This window comes from Melanotaenia boesemani, chromosome 15, assembly GCF_017639745.1.
Source record: "Melanotaenia boesemani isolate fMelBoe1 chromosome 15, fMelBoe1.pri, whole genome shotgun sequence".
Classification (NCBI taxonomy): Eukaryota; Metazoa; Chordata; class Actinopteri; order Atheriniformes; family Melanotaeniidae; genus Melanotaenia; species Melanotaenia boesemani.
Window position 1 is genome coordinate 10,641,782 of NC_055696.1, and position 26,522 is coordinate 10,668,303.

The window sequence follows — 26,522 nt, forward strand, 5'->3', positions numbered from 1 at the left end:
GTGCGTGTTTCAGGGCAACTGCAGGGCAGGATGGTAGGGCAGAACACGCGGTCACACGAGGGTCCTGGCAGAAAGATGGGATGGGGGCGGGGGGGGGTCTATGCGTGTGCGTTTGGCTGCAGGCGTGCGTGATGTGGATCTCTTGGATGTTCATGGTCAGGATGATGTGTTACTTCCATGATGAAATGCGCAGGACGTGACCTGAGCACGCCGCGCAGAATAGGGCGTCTCACGCGCTTATGTCCTGTGCGCGTAAGGCAATAAAAACAGACACACCTCACATTAAAATCACCAACCCAGCGGCTGTTTTTGACATGCTGCACTTGGATGCACCCTGGAGTCACTGGGAGCGTTTTACGCGCCGTAGTTTGGCTGCTGGTTGTGGTAGAAGCCATGGACACGCAGATCTATCAATTATTTTCCTTTTCTTTCTATCATTATATCTTTTGAATTAAGATTATGACTTCATTTTCTTTGAGCTGTGGCAGCAGGTTGGTTGTGGTTAATAGGCGCAGTGAGCTCAGACGATCATGCCTTTGTCAGTAATCCCAAACTTCCAGATGTTTCTTTAAATTCTGAAAAGTTTTACTTCTCAGTATGATAAAAATATATATATTGTCCTCTCTAAATGAGCCTGAAATGTATTCTTTATGAGTGATTTGTGTGCTTGCATTGTGGGTACATTGCATGGAGAGCATTTTGACGACACGGTGATTGACATTTCTTAACTCCTGGCTGGTTTTGATTACGCCTACAATGAAACAGGCTAGTTTATGGAATTTCGACGGCGGGTGATCCGACTGTAAATAAGAAGGGGCGGTGACATTGGGGGTCAAGGTCAATGTTACTGAGTCGCGCAATAAACTCACAAATTGCGCGTAACTTTCTGTAAAATGGCTCACAGTATTTTACTGGAATGCTTTACATTTAAGTAGTATAGATAAACAGATGTAAAGTCATGGGATAATGAAAATAATGCAGTTGTTATGATGAAAGAATGCATGTATAATTTTATTAAACAAATTTGAATAGTTTTTGGAGAAAAGATGCATTTTTTAACACTGTCATGCCGTCAAATACTGTAATACGACTGGATGACATTCAAATCTCAAGATATCTAAAGAAATATTACAATATTCCATTAATGGTATGAAGGATGTTAAAGAGGGAACACAGCTTTCTAAATTCTGTGATTGGTATAGCTGTCCTGCACAGAACAGCAGCAGGAAGGTTGTGATTTATTTTTTCTCAACTTCCAGTCTAACAGGGTCACTTATGCCCCACAGAGCTTTAGTCCACTTTACACTCGCTAATGATATCAAGGCGTTCAGTATTTAAGGCAATGGATAACAAATATCATGAAAGACAAGATTAGCATCATCTTGACTTTATCCACTGTTTTCTGCACAGGCAAAGGAGAGACCCCCAGATGAAAGATCATTTGCGCTTGATTACCTTGATCATTTGCTGTCTTCTCTTTGAAGTATATATATGTGTGTGTGTGTGTGTGTGTGAGACAGAGAACGGCCCTACCTTAATAACCAGACATGATTAAGGCCATTCTTGACTTAATGAATTGGTCTGTAATGAAGTATCTTAGGGTGTATCTGACAGCTTTCACAGCAGCATTTATTGATGTTCCAGAGCCTCTCTTTTCCTCTTTATTCTCTTAACAGTGACACGCTTGTCATAAGTGTACATGTGTACATGTTTGATTGTGTGTGTGTTTGTGTACATTCCTGCAAATGTGGGCTCTGTTTGGATAACTAATGTTTGAAGAGGCGTAAGCAAAGACATAAGCATGCTGGTAACGGTGCACACAATCACACCAGGCTCTTTCCCTGTCGTCCTAACCCTGAAGAGGATAATACCAGGCTGCCTGATTTGAACAGTCATTTCTTGGTGCAAGACCTATTATTGCAAAGGTTCCACACAGCAGGCAGGTCAGCCTCCTTCCGAATGAGGTCTATCAAGGCAAAGACGTGGCCTATCCTTGTGCTCTGTAAATGACAGCTGTTTCAGCCCCTCTGGCCTTGATCCAGCTGGCATCAAGAGATCTAAAAGACACTAAATCGCTGTCACAGACTAGACCTGCGCCACATTTAGAACAAATGTGAGGTGCTGTGATGGAGGTTGTTGTTTACCAACAGCCTGAGTTGTTAACATATTATCCAGTGTGTGTCATGTGCCCATGTCGTAGTCAGAGAAAACAGCCTGTTATGCAAATGGGCCTCTTACGTAAGAGCTCAGGGCTGAGCAGCAGGCGAGGGGAGATGGAGAGAGAGGCAAATACAGAGAAAGAGGGAGATGTTCTAGAATAGAGGAGTTAATGTAAGAGTAATGTGGGAGCATAGGTGTGGAGGAGGAATGTATGATCTCCTTAGCTAAAAGAGTGTGTGTGTTATATTTGTGCTGGTGGTTGTTTGGTGTATGGAGGCTTGTTTATCGCCACTGCTCTGTCTGTTTCCTGTCGCTTTGCCTGCCTGGGAGTCTGTCTGTTCTGAACCCTGATCTTGCTAGCCTAAATACAAACTCCCGCTGAGGGATGTGTTTATCCCTGCAGTGAGACTAAGCTGCTGAAGGCTGACCCTCCATCCCTCTGTACTTCCGTCCATTCCTCCCTCGCTTCATCCTCCCATCCTGGTGTGGAGCTTTGTACCACAGCAGCGTGGGAAAGCTTCTGATAACAAGCAGCCTTGTGTGTGTGTGTGTTTGCAGAGCCACTGATTACATGGGAGAAACAAGATGTTCCCTCTTTCTTGCTTACTTGCATTTTCCCTCCCTCTTTTGCATGTGTCTGCGAGTGTGTTCATTTTAACACAGGACATGTGAGGCGCTCTCTTTTACCATTTACCCACAACACAAAACCTCAGTGCTGACAATCCTCAGTAGAGCAGCGCTGGCCCGACAAGCATCAACACATTTAAACGCACATATACATACACATGTGGAGCTCCACTGTGGGTTCACTGCTGATCTGCCAAGGGATTTGCCAAGATCAAAGCCAAGTCTTTTGTTAGTCCAGGTGTTAAAAAAAAGTTAAAACAGAACGGATGAGAAAGCTGAAGGGGTATGTGGTGGATTGGAAGATGACAAGCTCTTTGTGGCAGAGTAGAAATGTGGCTCTCCAGAACTGCTCCAGAAACAATTACAGTGATCCTGCCACCTGCTCTGACTGTTTTCTTTTTTCATTTTTTTTTCTTTCTTTCTTTTTCTCAGTAAACTAGTGCATCTGGGCAGGCTTTACTTCAGAATGCATTTTTTTTGACAAGCTAGATACACACAATCTTACACTCATATGCTGTGTATAGACACAGGGTTAAAACAAGGCAAGTGGATGCAGCAGAAGCCAAGCATTTTTAGGCTTAATACACATGTTGTTGCAGACAGAAGAGATTCAGAGGTGGCAAAAACACTTGGAACACATTTTCTGCTAATGTCTTCTTGTAAACTCAACATTAGCCAGCAGCTCAGCTACCAAACCAGCCTGTGGAAATCTGCAAAATAGAATGCACCTACGCTATATGACTCAGCATGGACTACAAGCCAACACCTTACTAGTAATGTTTGATGCAGACAGGTGAGGATTTTACCAAAGAAGCATTCCTTTCAAAACATTAACAAGCAGTTTTTTACGCTTTTCATAATGGCATAATGGGCAAATAGATGATTCTATGTGCACAGTTTTTACATACAGAGCAAGATTCAACCTGCCTCATAACTGCTGAGAGCATGACCAGACAATGTGCCAGCTGCCGAAATTTTATAGTTCAAGGTTTCAGACTTATCCTATTGTATTGGGGAGACACACAAGTAACACCTCAGCTTTAAAGCATTTAATCAATTTACTGAATGCATTGCAGAGCTTTACTTATCTTGGTGTCGCCTGAAAGAGAAAAATTCTCTAGATTAAATGGTTGAGTGAGTGCAAATGTTACATAATTGAATTGGAGGCTGTTGATGCATAATGGTTTCTTCCCATCTCTAGTTAAAAATCACAGAACATTTCAACCACATTTTATTTAGCTGAGAATTCACCTCGAATTAATGAAGTTTTTATTTTGTCAAGGCTGACTTTCATATCTTTAAGGCAAAGTGTTATTTAAAGTCAGCCCAGAGCAAAAAGGAGAGATCAAATGCAGCCTCCCATGGAGAACAGTAAGAATACAAGCCCACAGGTGGATTCAGCTGCAGCAGCGACTTCAACAGACAGCTAGTTTTCACCTTAGATAGACCTCCTGGTAGGTGAAAGAAGTCTGCAAGCCCAGCTAACATTTCGGCTGATGGGGCTTGTCTTCATGTAGCTGTTTAGGTGTATAAGTCAGAAAGCATGTGCATTTATTTAAGATGTTTAGCTTGGGTTTAATAGTTTCCCAGATTACCAGTTTGATCAGTGTAACTGTACGTTTATGTTTAGCTGCATTTTCCTCAGTCAGACATCAGACAGTAGGACAGTATTTGGCTAGTAACAGAGATTGAGAAGTGCATATCATAAAACTCCCTCGCACACCTTCTCTTAGTGAAAATCTACTTTATTAGTCCACAGAACGTCTTCCCACATTGCATCAGACTTATTTAGATGTAAATTGATAAACTGTGCCTTCCTTTGTGAAGGTCTCACTACACAGAGCAACAACATATCACAGTCTGCTAAATTTTTCTTGAGGTCCTTTTCACTCGATATTTCCAGCAGATCTACTCGACTATGAAAGTTTTCTCGACTTTCCAGACCTGATCATGACCATTGCAGTTGTTAACAGCCTTCTCATGCTATTTAAGATAACAAATTGTGAGTGCTAGGTAGCTGTCGTTCCGCTTATACCAGCTAGACTAGGCTCTAGTCTTCCCCTTGCAGCCCTACACTGGAATAAATGGTTTTAAACAATGAACAGATGGATGGGCATAGCTCTAACAAGTTAATAAATTCACAAGAACTTTATTTAAGAATAGAAAAGTTGAGATTTCTTCTGGGATGTCCAAACTTTTTCATTGCAGCTATCCCCCCTCTTCCTCCCATTTCTAATACTGTAAAATTTTCATATCTAATTGCACAGCTTTCTGAGATCTCTTCATGCTCTACTGGTCTGAATATTTACACAAGCATTTTTATTAATTTTATTTTTTATCTGAGGTGCTCAAACTTTTGCCCGTGTTCTTGTGTGTATTGCAGTTGCGTGCATATGTGATGTCTGTATTAGCATTAAATTCCAGCGGATTAGAGAGTGGCTAATCTGAAGCTCCAGTCTTTGACAAGCCATGTGTCACTAATCTCGAAGACTCTCGAAGAAAGAGAGACAAACACAATCAAGGTTTGGATTAAAACTCCCTACACTGGTTGTTCTAATCTTTTACTTTAACCCAGAAATTTAAGACTGTTCAAACCAAGGAGAGAAAGAAAAAAAAAATTCAGAATTCAAGATAAAGATGTTATTTTCTTTCTCTGTTAAATGCATACATACTGTTTCCTTACTTAAAAAAGAAATGAATGAAAATGAAGCAGGTTGATTTCATTCAGTTTCTATCAATTTCCACTAATCTTATCTTCAGATCCTGATTCTGAACTTCTCCTTACCCAAATGGAGCTTGTTTTACGCCATGCACTCCTTTAATCTCAAGATTTCTTTTCATACAAGTCCCTGAAGGCTGGAGTCTGGAGATCTGGTAGAACAAGTTAGAGTGATCATTTTCTATAATGGAAATGAAGAAATGGACAGCAGTGACTCTGCCTGCCTTCATCTTCTGCCCCAACTCTGTTATTGTTTCAGGACTCTGTCTCTTCTTAACAGAAACAAATTCACCCAAAATGAGCCTGTATTATCTACAAAAACATTCCCCCCTAAAAGAGCTATATATTGGATGTTTACAACAAAAAAAAATATGCACAGTCACATAAATAAACATTTTTTGTCTTTATTGTTGCTGTTTTGGTGACCCAGATTCAGAGATAGCATTCTCTGTTTACTGATACACACCTACGGTATTCTCCCTCTAAAATAGGGCTTAACAGGAAGACTTTATACTGAATAGGAGGAAAAAAATGGAAGACAGAGCAAAACTGAATAAAAAATGGAAGATAAAATTGCTGCCTCCAATGATTTGATGTTATCTTGCTGAATTCTGTCCTCTTCTTGTCCACTCAAAACATGACCAGAGCCCACAGAGAACTATAAGGGAGTTTCCAAGTCATTATTATGTTTCAGTTACTGATGCTGTTCCTTGATGTGACCCTTAAAGTCCCACACCAGTAGTTGGTAATCCCCATCTGTGTTCCTAAATATAGTTACATTTAAACTCTCATTGTATATAACGCTTCAGCTTCCCAGACTGAGATGAAGAACGTTTGTCTGACTCTGATAAACATTTTTAGAGTTTTGCCATAAAATAAAAAAAAAAAATAAATAAAAAAACAAATACTTTCATGTTCTTATGCCTTGGGTTGCATCCCCTTTTGTTTCCTCTGTGTAATAACACATTCCACTTTGCTCTCATTTCTGAAGCATCTTCAAATTTGTTTCTTTCTCATTGCTTCAGTTTTGTTTTAAATCTGCTTCACAATGCATCTCCGTGTTCTTAGCCGCATAAGTCGTGCCAAGTGTATGCTTTATTTCAGTATTATGTCTTATTTATTTCATGCAAAACTGCGATTTAGATTAACTGCTTAACTTTCACTTATACGGTAACAATACAGAGTTAAAGCATTGCACTAATTGAAAAAGCAGGATTTATTGCATCCACAAATACACAACTATGCACTTGCTTTAGCATTATGGTCTCAAAGGAAAGCTAAAGCTAATTGAAATATAATTCCCCAAAGACACATGTTCGTGTTAATTGACTCTGTAAGTGTGTGCCTGGATTTGTGTGTGCACTTGAGTGTACGGGTGTTGTTCTATTCATATTATTGCCAGAAGTCACTTTCTAGTCACTTGTCTAATCATCAGCTGGAGGCAACCCTCCCCACCACCATCGCCACCATTACACATCTTAATTTGGTCTTTGAAAGCTATTAGACGCTCTTTTGCATGAGCACCATTTCTAAACACATCTAATGTGGTAGAATTATGCTGCTCGAATCTACTGATGTTGTCTTACTTTCAAACCCAACTGCTCCGTTCACTGTGGCTTGGTGCACAACATATATCAAACAGTTTTTACCGCTGAGTTATTTCAGAGCTTTAGAAGTAAATGGAAAAACTCTGCAATAATTCAAGCCGCCCGTGTGTGTGCACGTTGGTTTCTGTCAGAGTGAAACTAGAGAGACCACGTTATATCTAAAAGCTGCAATTCAGGGATTACTTTTGTGTGCTAAAAGCGTGAAATTTCATCCCGTTGAAAAGACTTCACACCATGAGTTTGTGTACCTGTTAATAAACACACAATGTACAGAGTAGAAGTATCGATGCTGCAAGAGTTGTGAAAAGTGAGTGTCCAGAGGAAGACTGAGGCTTCTTTTTTGTGCTTGTTCGATCTTTGTGAATACAGACATCCTTTGACTTATATGGTCATACACATGCACTGAGTATAAGTGATAATAGCATTAGCATTTAAGGCTCTTAGCTGTCTTTGCAGTTCAGCTCTCACATGATATAATACCTTCCATTCAGTCTTTACACCAACACAGATCCTGAGTGTTTCAAAACTTATTTTGGTTTTAAGTTTAGAGTCTGGCCTCCCTGTGTGTAGAAATTGCTCCAGGCCTGTTGTAGAGGGGAGGGAAGATGGAGTCAAGTGAGACAATTTATAACAGTTAAAAACCAAATGAACTGAGACCCTTGGCTTGGATGAACGAGCGGCAGCATACATAATGCGCCTTAGGGATTTCTTCTTCACACACATTGTGCAGTGTGTGTGTGTGTGTGTGTGTGGCCACTCTAGCAAACACGTAGCACACACAACACACATCTCCCTTCACCATCTGTCTCTGTTTGCCACATTGCAAATCCATTATATGCTACACCGCATTATTCCCCCCATCCTAAGTGGCACACACCCCTAAGCTTACTTCCACTACTCAGTGGAACGGTGACAATTTGCCACCACATACACATCTTTGTTACAGATGCTGTGGCATGTTTCCAGCTGGATTTTAATACATATTTTCATGCTCCATTTGAATTTTTTGTAAGTTGGTGTTTAGCATTGACGCTCTGAGATTTTACAAGCCTATTTGCTTGTTCCTGCTGGCTCACAAGAAAATGATTGTGATGAGACATTTTCATTTGGTCCCTGCTGAAGTAACTCTGGACCCTAATAATCCCGCCTTATCCAGAATTATTAATTTTTGCACTTCAGCAGAAAGATTTAACACAAGCAAATGCACATGCACTGCGTGAGTCTTGCTAAGACTTGGCTCAGTAGTTTTATAGCTAACTCATCTCCAGTTCTAATCAAAAAGATTCCCCAGCCCCGAACCTCCTGCTGAGGAAACAAAGAAGTTATTATGTTTTTAAATGGTCTCCAATTACTGGTAATTTCAGTGCCTATCTTAAAGCTATTTGCTTTTCTCTCACTTTGCTCCACTTGAATACAGCAAGCATTGTGCTTTACAAAAACAACTAGTTACACATAAAGCAGATGCATTCTTTTTACACTCCCCTCCTGTCTCTCCTCATCTCTCATCAATAATAATGGCAAACACAGTTAACTCAATGTCGTCTTTATCTCCCTCATTAGTGTTTGTCTCCACAGTTCTCTCGGTTATCCTGTCCATCAGTCTTTTGTACAGTCAAGAGCTTCTACTGGCTGACATGAGAAAAGATTCCCATGTCATTAGATCTAATTTGTGAGCGATGCCAAAGCTTTGCATTCATGTGCTTATCATTAACTTTATTAATCTATGATAGCGGTCTTGTTCTGCTTGTGTTAAAGAGCATAGCTTTGTTAGGCACACATCGCTTTAACATCTGAATTCAGAGTGCTACTGCAAGGGCATTTTTATATTTTTGAATGTTAATCTGTGTCTCACCTGGGACGTGAATTTAGCTGGATTAGTTTTGATAGATTGGATTTAAGCTATAACCTTGGCTGCATGTTCTTGCTTTTGGTGGTGGTAATTTAACTTTAGTTTTTGGGACATTTTAGCAGAGGATGGACAGAAAGTTTTTGGACAGTTTACACTTTATGTGATGTTCATCTTAAAGTGGGTTAATCAGTATGCACACAATACTTGTCAGTGGCTGATTTATGATGTTTTCCTTTTGATTAATTAAAAGTAAAAAAAAAAAACTAACTTCAAAGATTCAAGTTATGTAAGTGTTCAGACCTTTTGTTATAACACCCACTTTAATATGACATGCAACTGAATTCATGCTATTTTCCTCAGTGGTCCTTGAGATGCGACTTGACTGAAGCCCACTTGTGTGTAATGCCACTCATTTGCTATAACTCAAAAAATCTATATAAGCTTTCACAGCTGATGGTATAGGTCAGAATAAAAAACAAACCATGAAATTGAAAGAACTATGGAAGAGGTAGATATCAAGGCACAGATCCTGGGGAAGATAAAAGAAACATTCTTTAGCATTAAAAGTGCACATGAACACAGGAGCCTCCATCACATAAGAGGTCTGAAAAAACCAACATGCTTTCTTGATCTGACTGAATAAGTGAAGACAAAGGACCTCGGTCAGACATGTAATGAATGTGATCCAGAACTCCTTTGAGAGGACAGGCGATCCTTACAGTAGCACAACCATCAGTGCAGCTCTCAACCAATCAGGACTTTATGGTAGAGTGGTCAGACTGAAGTCACATGACAGACCACTGGGAACTTTCCAGCTACCTGGATGACTCTCATATCATGAGAAGTCAACACTCTCTGATATGATGAAACAGAGATTAAACTATTTGACCACATTTCCCAGCGGCCTCTGTGGCTGTACACCAATGTTCATAAACCAACTGGGCTGGACCCGAAAAATTCTGCCAATTAAAACAGAATGAAAAACGTTCTCAGGAAAACCTGAGTCTGCTGCAGCCATGGATGCTTTCAGAAATAACTAAATAAAAGGTCTGAATACTTTGATTTAATTAATTCCAGATATTATTTATTTTGCTTTTCTTTTTAGATTTTTTTAAATTAAATCATCAAATACTCCAACAGCTTGTTTTTGCTTTGATGTTTTGCTGTATTGTGTGTAGATTAATGGTAAAATTGATTATCTGAATACATTTTTAAATGAGTTTGACACATAAAACTTTCTGTTGTCACTACAATAACAGTATTTTTCAGAAGAGAATGGCTCAACAAAATAGGTTTTTAAAATGTGCTATTTTTTACGGTCCCATTCACAGACCGTAATAAATCCCAGTAAAATGTTGTCATTGCAAACACCAAAATACTTTAAATGTAGAATATAAAAGTTCAACCAAGTGCAAAAATGAATCATGAGTCAAAGAAAGTTCCTGAAACCAGCTTTCTGCTTTGCTGTTAAATCCATTTTTAAAAAAAAAAAAAAGAAAAAAAAAACACCATAAAGCATTTGGTGATTTCAAAAGAGAAAAGCTGTTTTGTGTCATTCTATTGTATAAAATATGCAGCTATATTTCGGTTAGATTTTATTCAGAACTCATACATTTCCCAGAGTAGTTCACCAACATTTGAATCCCGCTGCATGTGTATCTAGTTCAAATGGAGCAGCTAATGCTAATCTCTGCTAATCCTTTGAGAAGCACCCTCAAAGCAACATTATCATGCTACTCTGTAGCTGAGATGGATGGTGGAGGAAAGGGGACAAAACTGGTGAAGGGAGGCATAAGTAGAGTAAATATTTTAATCATAGAAGACGACATGCAAAATCCTAACAATAGTAATCAGTTTCCATTGCCTGCGTCTCTTACACACACATATACACATGCACAAAACTCCAGACATGAACTATTATAAAAAGGAACAACCAGAAATTTCACTGCAGTGTTGTATTATGAAAGTGTGTTAATTACAGCTGGTTAATAGTAGCTTACTGTTTCTGGAATAAGGACTGATCTAAGCCCTTGCCTTAATGCACTGGTCAAACTAACCCTTAATAAAAAGTGAGCCCACAACCAGCAGGAGCCCTATCTAGTCATCCCTTGACTACTGATTATTTAAGAGGAATTCCATAATTCTGAAACCACCTTCTTTTATGCCCATAGGCACTGTAGTTGGAGAGCTGAGTTCATTTTAGAGTAACGTTTGAATTTAATAACAAATATTCAGTTCACTTAATTCTCTTGATATACAGCTTAAATGGGGGCAAAATGCAGAAATGGCTTAGCTGTCTGGGATTTTTCTTTTTCATAGAGTGTAGATCATTTTTATTTTCATGCATATTGCAATGGTATGTGATACCCTGCTATGCAGGAATGTTGCTCTGTATCTTATTGCACATGGCAGCAAGAAATGAATTGACCAAAAATGTAATTATGAGAAATTTGATGTCAGCAGTAAAAAATTCCACCAGATTATGTGTATGTTTATATCAGCATGGCAAAAATATATGATTAAATTATTCTTAATATGTCTGTTTATTAACTTAATTTCTGTGGTTTTTATATGTTTCTTAAGATCAAAACATGTGGTAGTCTTGATGCCAAATAATGTAGTTTTAGTTTTAAGTACTCTGATAAGGAAAAAAGGAAACCATAAAACAGATTAAGTGTGGTCTGACTCTGTGCTCTTGTACACATACAGTTCACTCCTGCTGTGGAAAAAATGTTGAATTGTTCTTACTTCTTCATTACTGAGTTCATTATGTTCACTTTGAAATATTGCTGGATAAGACCAACCTTCCCCCAGACTGAAAATGTCACATTGGAAACGATCCAGTTCAAGCTTAATGAGAGGTTCAAATCTATATTCTTTTAAAGTAAAAGTGATATGCTGTTTGAATCAGCAATAACATGATATTGTCATTTTGGAACAATAAAGCAAGAAATATTGGCGCTAACTTAAAAAAAATTTGACATTAATTTACTCACTTCTATCAAATTAGGGCTTTTTAATTAGGACACTATACTAAACGGCATTATTTCTTGGGATGTTTATGGTACTTTTATCCTTTTCCAGCATAATTTGCAATAAATTAGCAACATAATCTCCGAAGTAGCAGTTCAGCTAACATCTAGAGGGTTCTTGTCATTCAGGGCAGGCCACCTTGATAGAAGAGATTCCAGGAAAGGGAAAAGTAACGAGAAGGCACAAGCGGACAAAGACAGCAGACATGCACCAGGGGAAGGTGATGGGCTGTTTTTAAGATGCAGCACAAGAGTATGTTGTGCCTGTGGCTTGCTTGGTATCCTGAATGACATGTTACTGGCCACTGCTGTGTCACAGCTCTCTTAAAGCCTTGCTGCGATAGGATAAAATGAGACAGGAATGAGGGTTACAGCAAAATACTTAGTATGTGTGTTGTAAATGGGTTGAGGGAATAAGAGAATTAGAAGGGTGTGTGGGTAACAGAAGGGATGGCAATGAACTGAGGTATTCCCCACTGAGGAGGAAAAAAATAGAAACAAAACAAAACAAAGATCGCAGTAGTTATGCATGGCATATCCAGGAAATGAGCTTTGACATAGCTTCAGTCTTGTCCTCAAACACAAAAACTCACGCAGACTATCTCATAATTGCAAGTGTACAGACGCATGATGAGCCATATAATATTTAGGTTATGTAGATGCATTCAAACAGATAGTGGAGATGTAATGCTTCACAAGTTCAAGTTTATTTTGCTCTTTCGAAAGGATCATGAATGCAAAAAAGTGGTTGTTGACATGGTGCCCCCCCCCCCCCAACATTTCTCCTGTGCACAATTTAATTTCTAGATCATTTTCAATGGTGTCTTTTAACTATATGTTCATAATAAAACACTACACCACAGTACAGACATTCTGTCATGATCACTCTGAAATGGAATTGCAGTATATTCCAGTTAATCTCACAAGAATGATAGGGGAGGCTTCTACTCTTTGTTGGTGTTGCATGTTGTAGACGGTCCCAGTGCATTTGTTTCACAGCTGGCTGCACATAGAGGCCATGATGAAAATCAGACTGCAGTTTGTTTTCTGCCATGCCACGGTTAGAAACGAGCCTTGTTTTTGTTATATATATACATGGTGCAGACCTTCTTCAGCACTGAATCTAACATATATGAGCTTCAGTCACTACTTATGGCTGGCCAAGCTGAAGATGTTCTGATTGAGATCAGTCAATGCATTTTAAACATATTGCATAAAAATAAACTTTGATGCCAACTTTTCTTCACTAGATCATTTTGCAAAAGGAGAAGGCCACACAGACATGAAGGTCGCATTATTGGCCTCAAAGTAGAAATATAAAAGGCCCTGTATAAAGTACAGTTAGCTGCGTATTCACCCCTACTTGCTTCTCATTTTCTCATAGCATTTGTCAATCTTTTCTTTTATGTCTCCTTCACTCCTCTGCTCCCACTGCTATCTGAATGCTTCATTTCTCTCTTTCTGCCGACACCTCACTCTCCAGTGTCACCCTGAGCTTTCATCTCACCAGGGTGCTTCCTTCATAGGAATACCCCAATTGGCAGACAAGCGCCCTTGTCAGACACCATTCATTGCACTTGCATAGATATGAAAGTGTTTTAACAAGCACCACTGAGTTTTGCGTTGCAGTGGAAACTGCATACCAATGGCAAAGCAGATCCTGTGACCAAATTAAAGAAGCACTGAGGTTTGGAGACTGTTATGTTGATGTCCTTTTCAGACTTTAAAGTTTCTCTGCAGCAGACCGAAGGGTATGTAGCATTTGTTTTACTGTGCTGACATCCGTGGAGAATTGGGATTTAGAAATGCAATGGTGAAGTTAACCAAACCGGATACTGAGCCTTTTTTTTTTTTTTTAATCTGATGTTCTTGGATTAAATTGGGTAAAATTGAAGAGTCTGTGACACACTCATATAAATTGTAATTCTACTGACTAATTAATTCAGTAGGGGGTTAGCTTTTTAGATGGATTTGTTCGGTAAGAATAGTTTTTGACTTAGAACAAAGACAAAAAAAAAAAAAGAAAAGAAAAAAAATCAAAGGAATGAGTCATTGATCAAAATTTCAAATGCACCTCCTGAATTCATCTGATTTTCCTTCTGATGAAAAATTTAAAACTAATAAATGTAACTTACACCTGGAAGTATCACTAAGCTCTTAACAGAGAAAATTATTGGATCTGATCATCTGGATCTGAGAACTTTTGAAATAACACAATACATTAGATTTGGAACAAGATATTGACCTAAATGTGAATTCTTTCCCTAATATGAACAATAAATACTTTTACTACAGTGAAGAGCAATACAACAAGACCATTGAATCTCAGGATAAGTTATCAGTTATCTGCTTTAATGCCAGAAGCCTCTATGTAAATTTCAGTAACATTAAGGAATGCGTATAGGAATCTTCACAACTATTCAGTATTAATGGAATATCAGAAATCTGGGTTAATAGTGAAAAAATGATGGATTTGAACTGGACGGATTTTAATAAAGGAACATAAACCGGGTAATAAAGGAGGAGGAGTTGCCATATATGTGCATAAAAGCCTGGACTTCAATATTATTGAAACTATGACAACCACAGTCAACATTCTGTTAAAATATAAAATTTATATATAAAAAGAAAATTAAAAGAATGTGATTGTTAGCTGTATGTAGGGCATAGAGGGAATGTTTTCACAGATCAACAACAAAGTAGTTGACATATGTGGAGGTTTTAACATTGATTTACTAAATCCACATAAACACAAAGCAACAGATGACTTCAATAATACAATGTATAGATTGAGTCTATTTCCAAAAATCCCAAGACCTATTAGAATCACACATAGTTGTGCCACACTGAGTGACAACATAGACACTAATAACGTTGAAAATAAACTCTTAAGTGGTATATTAATTAATGATATTAGTGATCATCTGCCAGTATTCATTATGTATGATTATAATTATGTGAAGAAGAAAACAAGTAGGTAAATAGGATACAGAAGAATAAGGACAGATGATTGACTTATAATGACTCAACTGGGAAAAAAATATATCAGGAAAAAAAATTGAGACAGAAAACAAGTGGAAAAAGATATAAAAACTTTTTAAATTCAAATTATAAGTAAGAAAGACTACTTCAGAAAAATACAAAAACAATATAAAAAGGAATATGTAATATATTGATTGATATAATCAAAAATAAAAATCTTAAATAATTTGATTATCCTGATTACTTTATTGAAAATGGAAATATAATTTGTAAGGAGAGTACAGTGGCAGAAAATTTAAACAAATTCTTTGTAAATGTCTGACCCAACCTTGCAGAAGAGATAATTAATCCAGGGGAACCTGGTAAAAATATGGAATTGTTGATTAAGAAAAAATCCAAATTCAATGCTTATCAAAGTTTTGGAGGAGAATGAGATAATGGACATAGTTAAAACATCAACTGATTTTAATGACATTGATATGATAGTGAAACACGTAATTGATACAATTTTAAAGCCATTAACATCTGTAATCTATCATTTTGTACTGGGTTCCAAATAAAATGAAAATAGCCACTTATTCTATTGTGCAAAAGTGGAGTTTAGCATCACTTTACTATCGACCAGTCTCCTTACTTTCTCAGTTTTCCAAAAATACTGGAAAAGCTTTTCAATAAAAGATTAGAAACTTCTGTTGAAAAAATAAATTGCTTCCTGATGACCAGTGTGGGTTCAGATCAAATAGGACAACTGCATTAGCAATAATTGAAGCAATAGAAGAAATTACAACAAAAAAGAAAATACAATTGGAATATTTTAATTGGATATTAAAAAGTGTTTTATACAATCAACCATGAAATATTGATAAGTAAACAGGAGAGATATGGAATAAAAGACATTGTACGGAATTGGACCAAAAGCTATCTACAGCACAGGCAACGGTGTGTTCAGCTGGGTGATGTGTGTTCAACATGTTTGAATATTGGTTGTGGTGACGATGATGATGGGAGAGTCCGGCCACTACTGTCCAAAGCGTTTTTCCAGCTCATCCAAAAGATTCTCATTGGGGTTCATGTCTGGACTCTGTGGTGGCCAATCCATGTGTGAAAATGATGTTTCATGCTCCCTAAACCATTCTTTTACGATCTTAGCTTGATGAATCTTGGCATTGTCATCATTCTGAAATATGTCCGTACCACTAGGAAAGAAAAAAAATAATCCATTTATGGAATAACTTGGTCATTCAGTATACTCAGATAGTTAGTTGACCTTATTCTTTGGGCTCATAGTGTAGCTGAACCTAGACTTGCTACGCCCCCAGATCATAGACTGCCCCCACAGGGTTGTACAGTAGGCATTAGGCATGATGACTGCATAACTTTGTCTGTCTCTTTTCTTACCCTGATGCTCCCATCGCTCTGGAACAGGCTAAATCTGGACTCATCAGACCTTATTAGCATCTTTCATTGCTTCAGAGTCCAATCTTTATCTTCTTCTTTCCTTTCGACTTTTCCCTTCAGGGGTTGCCACAGCAAATAATCTGCTTTCTGCACCATGCTGAAATGTTTTATGTAAAGCACTTTGAATTGTCTTGTACATGAAATGTGCTATACAAATAAATTTGCCTTGCCTTGCCTTACTTTCATCTGACCAGGAAAAGAAGTCGTAGGATGTATTTGCACGTTCCTTTTGGCACATGTTTTACACCGAATGCCCTTCCTGACACAACCCTTTGCATTTATCCGGGCTTGGGACCGGCCCTTAGAGGTCAATGGCTTGTGCCCCCCTTGGGGCTGCAGATGCTGGGGACTGAACCCGTGACCTCATTCATGCAAAGCACGTGCTCACTAATTAGTGCTTTTCTTATTGCTAAACAAGTGCTTAGTCTCAACCCCTTAAGTTCCCTTTGCATTGTTCATGTGAAAATGCCCTTACTTTTACTGTTAAACATAACCTTGAGTTCTACTGTTGTTTTTCTTCAATTTGATTTCACCAAACATATAAGTGATTGCCTATCACCATCAGTCAGGAGATTTTTCAGACTAGATTTTTTTCTGAAAGATGGTGGTTCCTCACTATCCTTCCAGTTTTTCATATTGTGTTGGACAGTTCTTAACCCAGTTTTAGTAGTTTCTGCATCTCCTTAAATGTTTTCTCTGCTTGATGGCAATGATGTGATCGTTCTTAAACCATGGGATGTGTCTTTTCACATGGTTGTCTAAGAAATGAGAAGCTACTCATTGCATCGGTTGAGGTTAAATAACATGTTGGCAGCTAAAAGATAATCACTAATGCAGTAATTTTCCAATAGGAGGCTCCTACCAATTTGCTTAGTTATATCCAGGTGGTGACTTTTTTCTTTGACCATGCAGTGTATATGGCTTTAAAAAAGGTAATATCATCACAACGGGCTTTCTACATCCTCTGAACAATGATCTAAGCCACAAGGATACAGTCTCTGAAAATATATGAAGGGCTTGCTTTATAGACCATGACATATAATTTCCTCTCTTCAGATCGCTACATACAGCCCTGTGTTCCCCTCAGAATGCAACCAGGCTGCAAGTGATGAAACTGCTACACTAGCAGGCTGCGTTCTTTTTGTTTCATTCTCTGTCCTTTACACTCTCTTTCCCTATCTCTTTACTAATATCTGCACCCTCTTTCCCTCCATGAAGTGGGACTTCAGCTTTGTATCAGTTCAGTTCAACTGCATAAAGGTTATGCGCATCTAAATGACAGTTAATATGCAACATCTGCCAGAGGGCTTAGATAATGTCCTACCTAAGCATTTCTGTGTCTGGTTCAGTATATTTTGCATATATTATTGTGACATATAAATCTGTAATGGAATCAGCAATGCTGTTGTAGGGGAAGCAGTGTGAATGTGACTTTCAGATTCAACATCTACCTGAAGTTAAACCTTTATTGAGGAACCGTGGGGGAAAATAGATGTGGTTGAAAACAAATAGTTGGAACCTCAATAAGCAAAGGCAAAATAGATCACTAATTATTTATGTTAATATCATTGGTTTAACACCAATTAATGTGATCAATATAATGTGATGATATGGCTTTTATCTTCCTAATTAAATCTTATTTTTGAAATGAAGAATTCATTCATTCATTCAGTTTTTAACTCTCTAAAAATTCATCTGTATTTCTTCGAAAAATACATTTTAAACTTATCATAAAAGAAAACCATTCCTTAAAGTGACATCGGTATGGCACTACACGGTTTTCCTTACTCATTAAATGGCAATCTATGCAAATGCTTTATTTCATCAGTTCCTCACAGTGCATGCAAAACAGCTGTACAGCCCCACCCCTGCAAGTAGTCAGCATTTGCTCCTCCAGTCTGCAACGTTGTTAGGAGTCGTTAACTTTATTCCAGTACCAGTGAGTCTGTCTGAGTCTGATGTGACTCAGGCAGGTGGAATGTGTTAAAGGTTTTATTTGCATATAATTTACATATATTCAAATTTTGTTATATTCTACTGAACCCACCTGCAAGTAGCCATACCTAATGCAGTGATAATCTCTGTCTTAGTAATGTACTGACATAGGATGTAACATCAGTTGCTAATGACATACTACAAATTCATTATTGGGGTTCATTTATTTATTTCTTTTATCCATGGTTAAAACAATCATAAAGAAAATAACTGCTGGATTACTAGATTGCAAAATTTCATACATTCAATGAAAAAGATATCGCTACAAAAAAAAAGACATATAAAAAATACAAGCTATATTGCCTTTGTTTGTCTTTCACTTTATTTTTTATTAACTTTTCCAAGTTTTAATTTGATGATCTTTGCTTCGTGTTTTTTTTTTATTGTAGTTTTGTTCATTTCAGTTAGTTTTACTTCCTGTTTTTGTTTGGGCCAGGTTTTTTTTGGTTACAGACTGCCACATCTGCTCCTTGTTTCTACATCAGTATATATTCTCATTGTTGGTCATCTGAACCTTGTTTTATGTTTACTTCAGAATTAGTTCTGTGTTAATCTTGCCTTGACGACACCTTTTTTTTTATTTTAGTTTCTTAACAAGGTGTTAGTTTACTCCCCAACCCACGTCCTTCTTGTTAGTTCTGCATTTGGGTCCTTCCTCAACAATGGGTTGTGACAAATATTTTATGTCTGGCAAATAATTAAATGCACTGTTTGCACTGAATAGAATTCCACTGCATAGAATTTGTCATGCACGATATAGAGAGAGGATAAAATTAACTTGACCTTCCTGGGAGGGCAGACCCCCAAATATAACGGTAGGGGAAACACTGCAGTGTTACAGATAATAGCATTATTTATCTCATTATTTTGGCTAGGAAACCTTGTGTCCTGGAATTTGTGCAGATGTGACTTTGAAATACACCACCTACCCAAATATAGCTTCAGACCAAGCCCACTGCCCATGCAAGAGCACCCGTCCTCAACCCCACAGCAAAAACTACCCAGGAACTGCTGAAAGAACACAGCAAAAGAGCATGAACCATTGGCCTAACCTCTACGTATGCCAGGTCCCAAACCGATCAAGCATGCGGGGGATGTGGCACAACAAGCTCAAACCAAGGAGGCCACATACCACAACACACACATGTCCCACATGATCCACAGCCAACAAAGCAATGCCAGACACTGCAGGACTCCCCCGATGTCCCATGTCCATGCCTTGACAGAGCAGAGTCAGTTTGGCTGCATGAGGACAACCCACACAATATCAGGCAGGGGTCTCTATGTTGAACCAGGTTGATGGTGTGGTGGTGTTGTTTTTTTTAGACATTTTGCTGCAAAATTTTACATGATAGCTTCAATTACTAAAATTGCATTACATTAGAAAGGATACAAAGTAATTTAGTGATGTTAGCAGTCATGTTAATTTGAATAATAAAAGGATGTGGTAACAGGTTATTTTATGTAGTTTTGTCTGTGTGTTATCCTGCTTGTATATGTCAAGCTGTGCTGGCTAGAATAAAAGTCTTTGGTGGGGAAAAAAGGACTCTTTGTTATCTGTAGAGTATAAAAATGATCCCGTCAAACACAATGCATGCAGAGTTGACAAAACCTCATTTAGCTCAAACAGACAGCATCACATTTTCACAACATTCATTGATGTATAATGGAACCTACTTAGCAGCTGCAAGGATCTGCATATGTCTCTGACTATACCTCTCTCCCTATCTGTCTCTCATTATGTGTCTGTTTCCTTTTTGCTCCTGGAGGGGAAACATGACTTGTTTACAGTCTCTGTAGCGACAACTAAATGAAATCACATTTCCCATCAGTCAGTGGGCTAATTGAGGCTAGCTCTTCCATTAGTTGTCTGCTCACATCTGCTTTGTAGGGAGCCAGACCGATCAATGCTCAGTCAAGAGCTTGATACTTGGTGGGAATAGACACACACAACCCTACAAAAACATGTACAAAGCTGAAAGTTCACATCTTGTAGGTACAATCATTTTGCATAATTTGCTTTCCTCCATTCACATCTTATCTCACCCTTTTGTTTTTATTTCAACCGATATTCTGTAATCTGCAAAATGTTTTTGCATGTAAATTAAGTGAAAAAGTCCTTTTGCTGCTCCCACAGGTTCAGAAATAGAAGGTGATACGCTATACTTTCATCTCCTTGAATGTTTGCACTAGAGAATGGGAGAGTTGAGCTACTCTTCCTCTATCCTTTGTGGTGTAAGAAGGAATCTGGCTGTTCCCACAGTCTTGGCAAATTCTTCCTACCCAAATCCTTTTCTCAGTAATTCTGTTGTCCTGCCAACGGTGAGTGAAAGCGCAGAAGAGTATTATGGACTGGTCATGCATGAGTAACGAGGGGCCCCTCTGAAACTGTGCGTGTGTGTGTTGAGTTTCAACTACTTTTTTTTGCCCCACAGAAACCTAGTTACTATGCATTCGCCTTAAGTGGCCTCTCACACCTACATAGCATAGGTGCCCTAAACTCAAAAACAAAACAAACACTTCAGCATTGATTTGTTAGTTGGTGGTGTAGTTTACTGTAATAAATACACCCACGTCATCCTTCAGCACCTTGTCTCTCATCCCACTTCCCACTCCCGTCACCCACTGCATTTCCACACATAATCCATCTGTAGCAGGTTAAAAAGGTTTCCATGAGTTTCTTTCACTGTGGACAAATCCAGCCAATACAAACCTGATTGTGTTTATGAAAAATCAAGGTGTAACAAGTTGTACCACACCAGCAAGTGGTTATTTTTCTGCATTTTGAATGCAGTGTTGTGAGAATCATGGTAACACATTAGTCCAATCTGTGTTGATCTAGCAAAGCAGGAGATGAACAGCCCGTATGTCAGATTGTCATTTGGATTGCTTTGGGTTTTCATCATGTCAGCTGTCGTCCAGAGTGTCTTGGCAAAAAGCTTTTGAAAGCTGTACAGTGTTTGATTTTCAATGCGTTGCTTGTGCCAGTGCAGACAACTATCATCAGCTGAAACATGCTCTGCCAATATCTGGTACAGCCATATACATACATTTTATGACTCTGAATTAATGTCTCAATTTATGTTTAATAGCATATTCAAATGCAGTTGCTGGAAAGACTAGCATCTGCATTTTACAGCCCAGTACACCACTGAAATTTAATTATATTTCACTAAAATGTTAGTGGAATATTACAGAAAACATTTCTATTTTCCATCCGCACATTTTCAGCCCCTGAGTGTGTTCAGTTTAGGAAACTTGTCAAGCCCATGGACTATTTTAAAGTTGGACTTAGCAGCATGACATGTTTTTTTTTTCTTTTTTTTTTAAATTGCTGTTTTGAAGCTTTGAGTTTGGTGCTTTATTGTTGTCATCTTTTGTCAGCTGTTGTCAGCTTTTTTAAATGACCATATTTGGACAAAGGATAGAAAGAAAGAAAAAGGCAGATAAATAAAAAAAAAAGTTAGGTTTCTTAGAAGTTTGTATTTATTTAAATATGGCATTCCATCAAAAGAATCACCATCACATTTCTGTTGGAAGAATAAGGAAAATTTTCAAAGACTTGTGAAGGAAGTGGAAGTTTCGTAAATGGCAGTAAGAAATCCTCCAGAGATCATGTCAGATTTTTTATTAAAACTTACTTCCTTATAGTAAAATCAAAGCAAGATAGTTTGGGGAATTGGTCTGATTGGGCGGGGAATGCTGAGAAGCATTGCACGTTCATTTGGTTTGGTTTGCTTTCACACTGCACTTTACTCAGGTGGACCAACCACCTGGATAACATCATGCAGTTACAGCGGATTTATGCTCGCGCGGCGTCTGCAGGCAGTCGGTTATGGCGTAGTTAAAGCTGGTGAGTTTGCTCTCGCACTCGAGCGTAGGGGGTGCGCGTCGTTTTGATGTTGTGTTGCAGTTTCTTCTCCTAATCTGAAGGTGGCAGCAGAGGTGTTATTTGATGGTAAACTCACCAGCAGTGAGTTCTTTTGATGGTTTACTTCAGTTTGGTAGGTATTTTCTGTTTTAAAACAACAATGGAGTCCAGTATGCTTCAGTTTGTTTATCAGCTTGTGGAAGAAAATGAAGAAATAATTCGATCAGCCTCTAATCAACTGAATCCACTGGTTATTGTTTTTAAAAATGATAGTTACCACACCAATTCAGCGAGAAGATCCAGATATCCGGCAACACGTAATCCAAAACTGACCAATTGCAAGGGAATATCTCTGCGTAACGGTCTGTGTAGAAGGGGTGCACGTCAGGTCTGGAAGAGGTGTGTGTGCCTCTATGGAGCTACCCCAAGCTTACGGCAGTTACGCCAACGCAGCGCGAGCATAAATCCGCCTTTAAAGCAGCTGCTTGTTTGGGGGGTATTGCTATATATTAACTTCCCTTAATAATGCTAAATATTATAAATCACAAACAAATAGCATATTTATAGTTTTTTTCTGAGATAAACTCACTAAACAGACATACATACAGTCAGTGCAACATTCGCACTTAGCTCTCAGTCAGATTTCATCATTGTGGGTCTCACACACACCCACGGGGGCTCACCTTTAACCAGGGTCACTCATGACTCGTTTGACATGCTGAGGTGTATTTGCTGATGTTGCATCACAACCTTTTCGGCCATTTTCCCTGTTACCTTTGTTTGTTTTGTTAGCGGGAGCATTACACACTCACTGTGCATGTGGTTGTGTGTAATGTCTGTAGGGGTATTACACACATATATGTGTATGTGTGTTGCTCATAAGTGCTCAAACATGTCATTTTCACTTGTTTTACAAGCACAGTTGTGGTTTGGAGGCTAAGGTTTTGCTTTCTTTTAGTCACATCCTATTTTTCACTGCGTTTCAAATGTGTTTTGACTTCTAGCCGATGGCACAGTGTAGTGCAAAGTGGAAGAATGCCAGCAAAGAGGTTTTTTTTTTTTGTTTTTTTTTTCTTTTTTGTTTAGGTGTCTGTCTCCAATCAGTGAAAACCAACTGTCACACAATATGTAGAAATAAACCTTGCTACCAGCACAAATCTGATGGATTTGACTGGGTTTTTGTTCCTTTTTTTGAACAGCCTTGTATGTTGGTGAGTGTGTGCATTAGTCCTAGAAATATGTCATGTTTATGTTATATTCATGTGGAATTTCCTATTGAGTGGCTAGATGATGAGCAGTAGTGACAGAGACAGAGTCCTTGAGTCTGTGGATTTGTTGTTTTTCTCTGCCTCTCAGCACGCAGCCAGCCAGAGCCAAAATGGCTCTGCGGGGTCAGCTTTGGCCCCCTGACAGGTTGACGAAGCGAGTGCTGTCTGTCAGGGGCCAGGCCTATTAAACGATCAGAGACTGCTACCTTCCCCTGACGCCAACCTGGCTGAGAGGACTGAACTGGCTTCTGGAGGCTAGCCCAGAGGTGTGAGTTTGTGTGCATACATGCTTGATGTTTCAGCATGTTTGACCTCATTTTCATTGGCTTTTTAAAGTAATATATAGATCTTCCTGTAGATTATAATTCTGTTGATTAAATGATGCAAAGCTCTATTATGCCATTTATGATGCACACAGTAGTGGTTATGACAGCGTGTTAGGGCTTTGCCCACAGGATCTTGTTCTTTATCTGGTGCAGTAGCCCAGCAGCTATATTTATTTCTACAGAGCTATTTCAGACAGGCGCAGTTGAGCAAAAATTGTTTTGATGCTAGGAGATTGAGGGAACCATTAAATTTAGACCCCAAAATAAACTGCAGTATTTTTCTTCTTTTTTTTTTTTTTGAGTCTTTAAAAACTGTTTACTATTAATGATGAATGATACACATGCAACCTGCTTTGACTGGTTAACCCCTTCAGGATCATAGCAGCGTTTTCCTCTTTTTAAGCAGGATATTAGAGACAGATTTGGAGTAAGAAATCAGGAGAATGTCATGCATCGAGGTCAGAAAAGTTTTCACAAAGAACAACATTCTAGCATTCTTGGACAGTCAAATAAAAATAAAGAAAAATTTCTAAACTCTGCTACTCTATATGAACTAAGCAAGGTGTCACTGGTTGTAAGCTAACTTTGAACTCATGATGCAGAGATTCATAAGTTTAGCCTTTAGCTTTGAGTTGAAGTGGCACATTTTATATCCATCTAGCCATTTGTTTTTCTTGTGGCCACATAATACATGGATTAGTAAAAATTCAACTACTAGATTTGAAATGGAGGCTTTCATTTTTTTTTTTTTTTTTTTAGTTTCTGAGCAACACTGAGCCAACGTCTACTTGGAAATGTAGCAGCACTGCTTTTGTTATGGACTGATAAAAAAAAAAAAACACTTCAAAAAGTGTCCTTTTATTAGTTTTTCAAAATAGGATTTTTGAACACTACATCTAAAAATCATTTAGACTGTTGCTCAAAGTTTCTACAGCAAAATGGGATTTTTACTCCATCATGCTGACCCTGACAGATTTGCTATTTCACACTGTAGCTTTTCATTGGTGCTGTATGAAAAACCAGAAAGTCATAAATCAGGAATTTTCCCTTTTTAAGTCATCAAAACCTCTCCCAGTTTGTATTTCCTACTGTCTCTGTCTTTGTTTTGTTTTCACCCACTCTGTCTTTGTGGTTGGAAAGCATGAGTTGACAGCTCCGGATTTCATTAAAAAACTATCCACAACAGCATTGTATAAAGTTATCCCAAGGCCAATTGTGTTGTAGTCTGTGTGTGTTTGTGTGTTGGGTTTTCCATCTTTTTTCACCCTCTGTCTGATGATTTAGTATTTTCAATAACACATTAACTCAGATCTTAATGTTAAACTGGATTTTGAGAGTATTAAAAAGTTTCTTTTGTTATCTGCCACCAGTTTTCTCCTACCATGTGTGTCTGGGTATGTGCACTAATCACATTCTTGGTGGCCCATGTATCCTCTGGCAATGTTTAAGAAATACCATTTTAGGTGTAAAATACTATATATGTTCAATTCAATTACCATTGAATTTACTGGAAAAAGTGAAAAATAAAACACAATTATAACAAATGATAGTACTTCAGAACAAACACAAATTTTAAAAATAAAGCTTATTTCGTACGGGTGAAATGCTTGTAGGACTTAGGGTTTGTGTGTGTTTCTCTGTATGTGTGTGTACATGCTCATGCTTTGGAGTGTCATTAATCAAATGGAGTATTATTGTTTTCAGCATCTCGCCCAAGTCTACACATTACCATTTTAATGACATTACTCTCCTATTAATCTGCTTACCACACAGCCACTGGTGCAACTTATAAAACTATCAAAGAAGTACTTTGATTAAAAAAAAAATAATATTAAAAAAAAAGGGGGGGTTTGAGGCCGTAAAGAGACAGGGAACAGTAATTAAAAAGCCACTCTAATGAAAGAAAACTCATAAACTAGAAATGGCAGTAAAAGAATGGTAAAAAGTGCATATGCTGCAGTCTTTTATTAGACGTGTGACAAATAAATGAATGTTCTTTACAGCACAGAAACAGTGTGTGTGGTATTTTGAAGACATACTCAATGCCTCCAGTCTTACTCAGTTTAATTTGAACTTGGTGTGCTCCCCAGAGCCGAATCAGATAACTAAATTAAAGCTGCCATCAACATCTCACAGTCTAGATTTAGGTGCTCGTCAGGAAACTGTTTCTAAATGGTTTTTAATGTCTGAAAGTTAAAGAGGAAGCTGTATATTCATAGCTTTCTCAAGCATTTAAGCTTGAGTTGCAGATGAGGTCCCATTACTGGGATGTTGGAAAATTTTCCTTTTACCAAAAAGATGAGCTGATTAACCTTGTTGGTCAGGTTTAATGAATCTGTGAAATTCATTTGTGTGAGGTGTAAGAGCAAGACTTAAAGGCATCTTCAGCAGCGAAGGGCAAACCAGGCTCATGGGCTGCTCTTGGCTACTGCACTTAAATCTGGAGCCTTGTTAAAATTTTCAACACACGGTGCATTAGTTTTTTCTTTTTTTTTCCTGTAGTAAAAAGAAAAGAAAGAAAAAAACAACAACTATTAATTTCACAACATGCACTGATCCTTTCAATTTGCACATATAAAGGTAAATGCCAAGCTTAACCTTTTATAGGTTATCTACTAGTCCTGGTAA

The 26,522-nt window shown here is 38.2% G+C and overlaps 1 protein-coding gene across 3 annotated transcripts in view; it reads left to right on the plus strand.

The window, feature by feature from the left end:
• The window catches only part of cadm2a (cell adhesion molecule 2a), a 248,490-nt gene that overhangs the window by 482 nt on the left and 221,486 nt on the right, over positions 1–26,522 (plus strand). The gene's annotated exons all lie outside the window — the stretch shown is intronic.